The sequence below is a fragment of the Corvus kubaryi genome, unplaced genomic scaffold, assembly GCF_017639235.1.
Source record: "Corvus kubaryi isolate FWS band 111438036 unplaced genomic scaffold, C.kubaryi_AGA036_p1.0 37398, whole genome shotgun sequence".
Lineage (NCBI taxonomy): Eukaryota > Metazoa > Chordata > Aves > Passeriformes > Corvidae > Corvus > Corvus kubaryi.
In genome coordinates, this window is record NW_024581137.1 from 33,615,471 (window position 1) to 33,626,699 (window position 11,229).

General features: G+C 42.3%; 1 protein-coding gene across 1 annotated transcript in view; it reads right to left on the reverse strand.

Annotated features, from left to right (window-relative positions):
• C1GALT1 (core 1 synthase, glycoprotein-N-acetylgalactosamine 3-beta-galactosyltransferase 1) overlaps positions 1-605 on the reverse strand; it is a 15,041-nt gene extending 14,436 nt beyond the window's left edge. The window contains exon 1 of the mRNA XM_042043439.1: positions 525-605. The gene's annotated coding sequence lies outside the window, so the exon portion shown is untranslated. The remainder of the gene's footprint in view (positions 1-524) is intronic.
• Between the last annotated feature and the right edge of the window lie 10,624 nt (positions 606-11,229).

The window sequence follows — 11,229 nt, forward strand, 5'->3', positions numbered from 1 at the left end:
CGGGCCGCTCGGGGGCGTGGCCTTCGCGGCACGCGCGGGTTTAACCCTTTTCCCGCCGCGGCGGTGGCTCCGCCGCGTGGCAGTGCGCGCGTCCGCTGCGCTCCCGGCGCGGGAGAAGCGCGGCGCCCCCGCCCGCTCCGTCCGCCCTGCGCGGTGCAGCCACGGGAATCCGCCCCTCCTTCCCCGTCCGCCGAGAGCGCGTCCACGTCGCCGGGCCAGGCCGCGAGTAGCGCCCGCGGCTCCCGGCACGCGGCGGTGGGCGAGGACGGGAGCCCCAGGCCGAAGCCGCAGCGTGAGAGTGGTGGTCGGCCTGTCTGCTGCGCTCGGTGGCTCGGCCAGGACTTCCAGGGGTGTGGGGGAAAAGTGTCCCGGGGGGAAGGGGAGGGCGCGGGAGGGACAGAGGAGCGCAAAGGGGCGGCTACCCGGAGCTCCCAGCAGTCGGTAAGCGGCGCGGCGCTCCGGCGGTGCCTCCCCGGGCACGGCCAGCGGGGAAATGCCGCGGGCAGCGCTGTCCACCGCCTTACCTCGCTCTCGCCTGCCTGGTCCTGCCCGGAAGCGGCTGTGCCGGGCGCTCAGGCCGGGCTGCGGAGCTCCGCTGCGTTCCAGCCCCTCATTCCCCTCACTTCAGCCGGTCTGGAGCCGCCGCTCTTGCAAAATACCATTAAGCAACTGCAAGGGATGTTGCTAGGATACCGAGCCCTCTGCAATCGCTCCTCATCCCCCCGTGCGAACGCTGCCTACCTTTCCAACAGCTCTTGACGTTTCTCTCTCGGTGGTCTCCTTAGGAAAAAAATACATCAAATAAGAGGAATTGTAGATTTGGAAGGTGTTTTTCACTATAGTGTAACTGAAGAATAGCATTTTGCAAGCACTAGGTAGATAATGGAGCTCTGCTGTTCATAGATAGAAGGTTTGTGTTGTGGTATGTTTTGGGTTTGAGGGGGTTTTTTTGTGTGTGTGTTGTTTTTTCAAGTATTGGGTGCAGGTACGTGTGGAGAAGAACTGGTCCATGCTGAGGGCCACTAGTGTTTCTGTAAATGGAGGTCACTGCACACACTGTTCTTGATTTTCCCTCTCCCCTTCATCCTTCCTCCAGCCTCTCTATGGGTCCAGTCCAAACCATAGGTTTTCCTCACAGCTGTAGATCTGTATAGTTTACTTCTGTCTCCCCTCTCTCCAATTATTGCCTCAGGGGTGTGCCCTTTCATCTCCATTTTCATGTCTATTTTTACTTCTTTTTCTCTGGATGATGGGTCACACAGAATCACAGAACCATTTAGGTTGGAAAAGACCTCCAAGCTCACTGAGTCCAAACTGTGACCGAATACAACCTTGTCAACTAGACCATGGCACTAAGTGCCACATCCTGTCATTTCTTGAACACCTCCAGGGACAGTGACTCCATACCTCCCTGGGCAGTCCACTCCAATGTTTAACAACGCTTTCCATGAAAAAATTCTTCCTGATGTCCAATCTGAACCTCCCCATGTGCAGCTTGAGGCCACTTCCTCTTCTCCTGTTGCTGGTTGCCTAGGAGAAGAGTATGGCCCTCCCCTGGCCTCAGCCTTCTTTCAGGCAGCTGTAGAAAGTGATAAGGTCTCCCCGATCCTTTTTTTCTCCAGGCTAAACACCCCCAGCTCTCTCTGCTGCTCCTCATGACTTACTCTCCAGATTATTCATCAGCTCCGTTGCTCTTCTCTGGACACGCTCCAGCACCTCAATGTCTTTCCTGAAGTGAGGGACCTACAGCTGGACCTAGCGCTCAAAGTGTGGCCTCGAGTCATTCAGGAGATGCTGGCTTTTGTACCAGTTTAGGAAGCTCCCATGTCCCATATTACTCCAGGTCATAGTTTCTCATTCCCACGCCATCCCACTCTGCTATCCACTTTAAATAAAAATTACAAGCAACTTGGTGAATAGTATCTTCTTGAACTAGTTTCATCAGAAGAAAGGGCAGGCTTCTTGTGGGGAAGAAGTTTGAGTGGCATTAAGAAAATCAACAATAAACAATAACAAAGACAATGGAAACTGCAAAGGCTGCAAAACAAACAAAAAAAAAGTGATGTGTCTGTCTTCTTGTTTCCCTTTTTTTCACCCCCACCAAATCTGGATAGAATTACTGTCCATCCCATGTCCAGTGCATGCTTTAAATTTCCAAAATAGATTAAGTGAAGTTTTCAAACTGTTTTATATTACAGATAATGCAGCATGTCTGAGCTGAATACAAGACTTCCATTTTTCCTGGTGAACTTTAAGGCCTGGTCTTGCATCACAGGAGTTCCTCTATCAAGGACTGTGGCCCATGTATATTACATAGCCATAAATTTATGCATGAAGTGCTACACTTTTTTCATACTGACATGTTCATTGAGCTGTTTCACTCTGTTAGGCTAGTTTGAAAGGGAAATTTCAGAGAGAAGGTAGGATGTGGTGTAACTTAACAAAAGCTACAGCTTGCCTCTTAATATTGGTACAGAAAGTTTGCTTTAACAAATGTGAACTGGTTTGGCCATGTTGTAATGGCTGTTTAATATTTTATGGAGATATTTACATGCCACACATACAAGCAGCTTTTGTTTGGTTTATTTTTTTTTCATTCAGGGAGAGGTGAGCAGTGTCTCTTACAACTCTCTGTCAGCAACCTCTTACAGTTCAGGGTAAGGAAACAGGCCCTCCAAGGAACCGCCTTGCATGTGTAATGGTAACAAACACTTCCACAGCTTCTGTGCAGCACTGCTTTGCTCAACACGCTGCCTCTGGGTGGATGATCCAGGAAAAGCCATTCTCTTGCTCTGAATCAGAAGGGGGAGCAGGCCTGGTGCTCTCTCTTGCTTCCAGGATGTGCAGATGTACTTGACCACAGTCCCTTTCTATATAAACGTGCTACTGCTATGGGAGGTTCTTCTCAGCTGAGAAACCCCAGCAGTGTTGGGGGACACAGTTGTATCACAGTAATATGGCAAGGAGATCCACACTACTGGCACATGTGGCTGGGAACAAATGAAAGGGAAATTAAATTTCTGGTATTTTAATTTAAAAAGGAATCAATCACTTTGGTCTTCATATCAGTAAATACAAAGAATGACATCTTTCCCCACATAGGAGGGCCAGCCATATTCAACATAAAGACTCTTTTGAGCAGGGCAAAAGCAGAGTAGCAGGCCCTTAATCCTTCTGCTCATCACTAGGTAGGTCTCCATGAGATAGTTGTCTGGGCATTTTAATGCTTACACCCTCTGGAGAGCACTCTGGAGTACAGACCTACCATAAAAGCCCTTTCACAGATCAGCTACTATTTTCAACTCCCCCCATTTCCACGTGCAGGAGTCTGGGAACACAGGTTTCTAGATAAGAAAGCTCACACAAAGTTACGGAAGAAGGAAAAATGCAACAGCTACTGTGAGGCTCTGCAATTTGGCAATTGACTACATACCATTTAAATATGTAATTGGGTATCCAATATATATCTGTGGTGAAACTGATTGCCTTCTGCAGATAGCTTTCTACAAGCTAATGGCTGTTAAGGAATCATGCCTTCTTAACATTTTGTTTCATTTTAAATGGTCTTATATTAAGTCCATTTATGCCATTGCTTTTATGGATCATCAGCAAGACCATAAAAATATATACTATATAAGTAATTTCCATGTATTTTGACCGAAAGCTACTTTCATGTTTTCTTTTCACTCCTATTTGATCAGACAACCAGATTAAACTGAATGCCTTACGCATTTAATATTATTTATAAAAGATCTCACTAACTTGACATTCAGATTTAGCAAGGCCATTATTCTCTAAAGAACCTATTACCCATTCTGTGCCCACTTAGGAACCCATAAATTGTAGTTGCAAGCACACTGGACCAGATCAAGTTTGAGTATTACACATGCCAACCCTAATTCCTAGAACAGAACAAAGGCCTTTAGAAAGGTGAATGGAGTTTCAATTTACCACCACTCCTTTGCCCACTTTACTTGGGGCAGGACGCACTAATTTGATGCTGGGGTGTCCGGAACAGTCAGAACAATGTATGGAGCTGTAAAAGTAAATTATTTACTGTGGTAAGATTGCTGTGTGAGATAAACTGTAATATAATAAAGAAGTACGAGTGTATCACTCCACCTTCTTTTTACCCATAAGAACACCTGCTGGCTAAAAGTCTGACATCCTGTTCTGATACGGAACTTTAGTCACTGTGTTTCTTGCACAAACAATAGAGGAACCACCAGGAGTGGAATAATACACATTGCTGATCAGTGAAGTTAGAAGTACTGTCTTCATTTAAACAATTGTACAATCTTTATGCTGCTGTTCCTGCTAACCAGACCTCCTTGCAACAAATAATTGACTTAAAACAAGCCATTGTGAACTTCCAGATTAGTATTCAGTGTAGATTAGTATTCAGCGTGTGCCAAAAACTCAGGTTGTCCATTTCAAGTGGCAGAATAAGGAATTAATCACTGGATCTTGATAAAATGGGAAATTCTAAAGAATACTTTAAAAAGTTTGAAGTAAAGAGAATTCGTTCATTATCAAAATTTTAAAAAATTAAATGTCTTTGTATTTTCATTGGAAATACCAGACAAAATGTAATAGGCTCATTCTGGAGACTCTGCAAGAAAAGCACTTGTCACAATTTTTCTATCCTGCTTGCAGACCTGCCCCAAAGCCCACTTCACAATGCTCTGGGCTACAGCTATGTTTCTCTAGATGAAACAGTGCCAGGGACCAATCATTGACAGAAATATTTCACAATTTTTCAGTTCGAAGTAAATTGAAAGCCATGTTGCAGCCCATCAGAATGAGATTTTCATATGAAACTGAGAAAATGACATTCATTTTCAGTGCTGTAGAATGTGATCGGCAAGCATGAAGGAGCAATGATGGGTTAGGAATTCTGTTGGGATTCCACTGGATGGACCAAAACCTCAGCCTTGACCATACTGCTCTTTAGAAATAACACTTGGCAAGTGTTACTCTATTACTTTGCCCAGAGATTTTCTTAAGGAAATACTACTTGGCAGGGTCATAAGTCACACCAATGAGTGTGTTAATAATTAGCCTCCCATACCTGAATTTATTTTCTGGCCCTGATTTACTTGTAGAAATAGCCCCGTAAGCCTTATTTAAGCACTTAAGAAAAATGTCTCTCTTTATTCTTGTTGCTGATATATTTCTGTATAGATAACTGTTTTTCCATTTATTTTACATATGCATTGTTGCAGTTTGAAGCCAGGCACACATGAAGAACTATTCACTCATTTTCCCCTGCTATAGTCAAGCAGAGGCGGGGAAACTAAGATTTCATTTTCATGAGTTGAGATAAGGATTATTGAAAAAAAAACTTTAAGGCAAAACAAGTTCAAAACTCAAACAGTATAAAGAAGATTTATTATTCACAGAATTAAAAGTAAAATGGGTAATGAGAACAAAAGCAAACTTTCAGAACACCTTTCTTTCTCAGTCCCTCCCTCTTTCCACCAGCTGCACAAGGAAACAAAACATGGGGTTTTGGTCAGTATTTCACTTCTTAAAAGCCTTTCTTCAGTATGCTTAAGGAAAAGAGTTTCTCCTGCTGTGCTGTGGGATCCTTCCCACGGGAGATAGTTCTCTGCAAACTTTTCTAGCGTGGTTTTAACTGTCACAAGCAACAGTCCCGCCTGAACCTGCTGCAATGTGAATTCCTCCCACGGGTGAAGCAGTCTTCCCATAACTGCCTAGCGTGGGTCATGTTAGTTCATGGGGTTCAGTCTTTTAAGGATGAGCTGTTCTAGTTTGGAAGTGAACGTTTTCTTCCTCCATCTCTAAAAGCAAAGGTCATCTCTCTCTGTTCGAGTTCCTCACTAAATTACAACTCTTCAGCATCCACACGCTCCAGTGTGAGTACTCTTCTTCACGGGCTGCACGTGGATCTCTGCAACCCCCCATGCACCTCATGAATTACAGGGAAACACTTTGTTGTATTATAGGCCTCACCATGGCTTGCAGGAGAATCTCAGCTCTGACACTTGGAGCACTTCCTCCCTCTCCTTTTTATCACTAACCTCGGTGTCGCCATGTTGGTTTTCCTCACTAGTCCTCACTTTTCCTTTTTCTTTGACTTGGAAGAAAATTGGTCTCTCTAAGTTGCAGTTGAGAGGTTGTTCTTGTCTGGGCTCTGCATTGGGGAATTGCTCGCCATGTCTCTCGCGTCTGGCACTGCAGGGCCGGCCCTGGCCGCGTGGTTCTCGCCGGCACCTGAGGGCCCTGGCCATGTGGTCCAAACCTTAGGATGGCCCCGGCTGTGCAGCCCCCGGCGGCCCGTGCCAGGAGGGGTCCCAGCAGCCACCTCACCACCCCTCAGGAGGAGAAAAGAGAGAGCTTCCTGCACTTGTTCCTTTCTTAAATACGTCATCACAGAGGCATTACCAACTCGTCTATTTGGGCTAGTAACCTGGCCACAGTCAGAGCCTTCAGTGACTGGCTCTGTGCCAGGCACAGAAGTTTCGAGCAGCTTTTCTCTCACCCCCACCAAAAACCAGGCTGTCTTAAACCAACACATGTACACAACTTAGAAGTTAGCCAGGACAAGTGCAGATATTTCATCTGAAAAATCCTACAATAGAAATAAAAAAATGCATTCTCTAATAATAAAAACTCTAATAAGAGAGATAAATTTCAGAACAGATTGAGGAGTAGCCAACTCTTGCAGATAGATCCTTTCATTTGCCCGTCTGGTACCTGGCAAAAGCAAAGAGGTTCTGAGGGTTGCTGTCAACTAAAACAAGATTCAAAGTAATGCTGCTATAAAGTATAATTCTTATATAATTGTATTTATATGAGAATTGATAGATGATTTTAGTTGGCTTTTTCCTTTGGGAAAGAAAGCTTCATAAAAATGTTGGCATTAATACTGGAAAACACATTCTTATCTGGCATCCACAGTAAGACATGAGATATTGTTCAGTAAGAATTAGAATGCAGAACTAACTCTTCTTTGCAATCATTCATTATTTAATTCTTTTAATCCTTTTGAATGGATACTGCATTTTGAGTTTCTTTGGAATTGGTTTTCTTTGGATTTGAATCAGGAAGACATCTCTTTATTCTCTTCGTATGTAAAAAGACAAAGCTATTTTTATTAAATCTGTTGTTAGTTTCTAGCTAGGAAAGAACTGGGAGGAGAGACATTAGATTTTACTGTTTATATGAGAGCAGTAACAACACCAGAAGTTTACTTCTGTAAAGAATTCAGAATCAATTCCTAGTAGAAAGTGAGAGCAAGTAGCTATAATAACTATATAACCTTTGAAGAATTCAGTGATGGTGATTTAATACAATTAGTAAGACATGCCATGAAATGAACTCTATTTTAGTGTGTGCTTCTGTGAGAAAATGGGGGGAAATTACTTCCATTATTAAATTTTTTTCTTTTACAGAAATAATTTACTTAGTGTGTGTGGTAGTGCAGCTGTTTATTTTCCACACTGCAAAGGTTACATTTGCCAGTCTAATTATTTTACTGCAGACCTTTGGTGTATTTGTTCTACACCTCTATTTCTGATAACAACAGTACTAGCAGGGTGATGGCTTCTCATTTTGAGGTAGTAGCTCGACCTAGTGATGGGAAAGAGCTGCTACAGTCATAGATTCTAGAATAGTTTCTCAATCTTTTATAAACCAAAGACCATCTAACTTTCTTTAAAAATATTCTCATATAATGTCCAATAACTTTTCTTCCTCTATTGTTCTTAACTGGATTTAGGAGAACATAATAGTGCCTTTTTAGCACGTTTTACTGAACACTTTTTTTGTCTTCCAGAAACAAATCACAACATTAAATACACTTTAAAAGACTAAAGGAGCACAATGGAGGGTGTCAAAATAACTTTTCATTAAAATTATGCCCATTTATTCCAGCTGAAAAAATATGTATCAGTGTATTTTAAAACTCAATTATATATGTTCAAGCATGAGTTTAGCTGTTACAGTTTTATAACAGCTAACCATCTCTCTTACAGGTGAATTTAGCCGTATTCTAGGTGAAAAGAAATCTTGTATTAAACAAAACATCTATTGAACAGGGTAAAATTTCACAATGGGCGAATTACAACGAAAAAGTGAACTGAAGATTGTAATTTGCAGTGTTAATCCTGCTGTATTGACTGCAAGAGTTAGTTTAAATGCTAATTCAGCTGACACTTAATCTTTACTACTATATGAAAAAGAACCAGAATTTAAATTAGTTTTACCATTATAGTTCTAAAATCCCTAGAGAATTATGTTGGTTTATGTTGCAGAGTCAATATCAGACAGCTAATTTTTCTTTCTTATTCTGTAAGTCGTTAAAAAAGCATGTATGTGTATATATACACACATATATATAAATATATGTATATCTATATATAGTGCTTTGGTTTTGTGGTTTGTTTCCATTTCCCCCTCCCCAGGAAGAGAATAAATTACACTGGAGTCCTCCTCACTAGCCAAGACCACTATTGAGTTAAAGTCAGCAATGTTTCATTCCTCTGTGGTCCTGGGCCTGGACAATAGAGCCATTGGTGTGCCATATGCCATGCCTGCCATGTGTACTGTATGGCAAACAGCTCTTTCTTGTCTGTGCTAAGAAACACAGGGGATGATGGAAGGGCTGGGATGTTAAAGAAAGGATGCAGCAGTAGTGAAAAATGCTTAGTCTTTTGTGCAGGCGATAACAAATCACCTTACTTTGTGTTCTCCCTTACTGGTGCACTAGCCGTGCCTTCCAAGTACTTAACCGAAGTCCTGAATGCCCGGACTCTAGACAAGATTTTCTTTCAACACTCAGCAGTGCTGTGACCTCTCTAACTCCAAGGTCAGAGCAAGTATTATTTGTTTTGAAGCTTAACATAATTAAGCAGGAAGAAAACAAAAAGGAAAGAGAGACTATAGCAACAGGAACTCCCAGTGGGACAACTACTTTTTATACTATGAGAAAAAAGATTTTGTCTGGAAGACAAGTAGACTGTATGTCCTTTAAATGTCTTTGAAAGGAAAAGAACAGAGGAGAAAAAACAGGAAAAATAAACAAATTCAAAATTAAAGGAACAAAGAGCTCTGCTAGGTCAGTAAGTTATTTAAAAGCTGCAAGCTTGCTGGCATGTGATATAGTCCCTCTGCATAAAAGCCAGACTAAATGATACAAATGGGAGCCTACCTTACTTCAAGCTACGGATCTTCAAACAGCTTTTGAATTTGACAGTTTCTCTTTTCATTTTTTACTCTACTCAGGAATTAAAGTATGGTTCTGCCTGAGAATTTGAGTGCAAGCACTCAGACTTTAAGAGCACACAGCGTACCATCTCTTGGGGAAGGAAAACCAATATAGGCAAAGGCCTTTGCTTTCTGCATATGCATATCCTCGACATACAAACATGCATTTCAAATGTCAGATGTGTTAGCAGAACACCTGTCACTACAACTATTGCCAGGTGAATGTACATGTATCCAACAAGCCTCTATATTTGAAAGATAGCCAGGTATGAGATATATTGTTTATGTCAATCCATGTGACTGGGGAGGAAGAACTGATTTCCACCTTTCCCTGAGCCCTGCCCACCACTGATCTATCTCAGTATAATGAGCTGCCAATGCCACCATGGTATATGGATCTTTCTGTGTAGCTCCATTAGAAGAAACACCCTTCTGCTTTCAAGCTAAGTCCCTGTCCTAGAAAACATTCAGTCACTGAATGCTGAAAAGGATAGTTTGAGGCATCTGGAAACTTGGAATTGCCTATTCCCACACCTCCATTACTACACAAGTTAGGAGAAGGAAAAGACAAGTCTTGCTATTACAATTTGGGATGTGCTCAAGGTCAGATTGAGAGCAGTTGGTCCAAGTAGTTGGTCCAAGCTAAAAATGGATACTGGTTGCAAAGGGAGTCCTGAAAGTGTAGACAAGATACATCCTTCTCCTTCCCACAGCCAAAATCTTCAATTTTTCAAAAACAGCATTATTTTTATTTCCCTCAAATTGTTGGTGATAAAGTATTTCAAAAAGTCCATGACTAAGTAGGTGCCCTGGTAGGGTGCAGAATGCTTCTTCTCTAGTAATTTCTGTGCAAAGAGCTGGTGCAAGGCTGTGCTGAGACACACAAATAGAATTTCGGGTGTTTTACAGTCCTGCCCATCTTAATGACCTGGCCCATGAATCCACTTGTGGCAACTTTCACTGTCAGCAAAAGACGTTCAATTCCTGCCTGAGAAACTCCAGAGAATGTGCACTGGATGATGCCAGAAAAGGGAAAGTCTTTCTCTAATATTTGAGTCTTGCCATTGTTTTCCACTTCAGATCTTGTTTTCTTGCACAGCTCCAGTGAGAGCAAAGGATGGGAGCAGAGAGCTGGGAGAGCCACAATGACAAAACCAACTGGAATGTGTTCTCTCATGCAAAAATCCATCTCATGAGGGCTATCTTCAGGGGACTATGCCCTGTAAAACCCTCGGTACCACAGGCTGATAATCTGTTAATCATTGCTGTGAAAGCAAAAGACCTTCACCATATGCCTTTGTTAAGCACAGCCTCCACTTCTCCCCTTTCCCTCAGTTCTGTCTCCTCTCCGAACACATTTTACTAATCTCACAGAACTTAGATATTTCCAGTCTTCCAAGCATGCTGATGGCACCACATCCAACAGATGCAGCAAAGGTATTCATCTTTAATGGGACAAAATGAGGAGCACAGCCTTCATTTATGAGAAATGCTCAGATGAGAGCTGAGCTGACAATGACCAGTGTAAGTCATGAGGCTGTGCCAGTTCATTCTACATTGTATTAATTGCAAATTGTAAACCTGTTAGCTTTGGGTTAACTGTTAACGTTGACATTTTACTCATTCACCTGTTGCCTTCAGAGAAACCTATTAGCCTTTCATCTCAGCTAACTAGAAACAAAACTAATGCAAGCACTGCCTAATTCATTAAACAGGAACTTTCTTACTTTCTGGTTTTTCAGCCATTATTAAATGGTTTTAGTCTGTGGCCAGGTGGTTATTCTCAAGTACTAAACACACCTCACAAAGCGGAAGGTCTCCTAGCTACTAATGGCATCCAATATTTACATGCAAACCTGTTCTCTCAACACAGCTAGAAGCAATTTAAATTTCTTTCAACAAAAATGTAAGGAAAAATCAACTTCAGAGGAGTAGAGTGGAGAAGACAATGCTTTGGAGAAACTATTACACATGATAATGTCTGCAGGAATGAGAAAA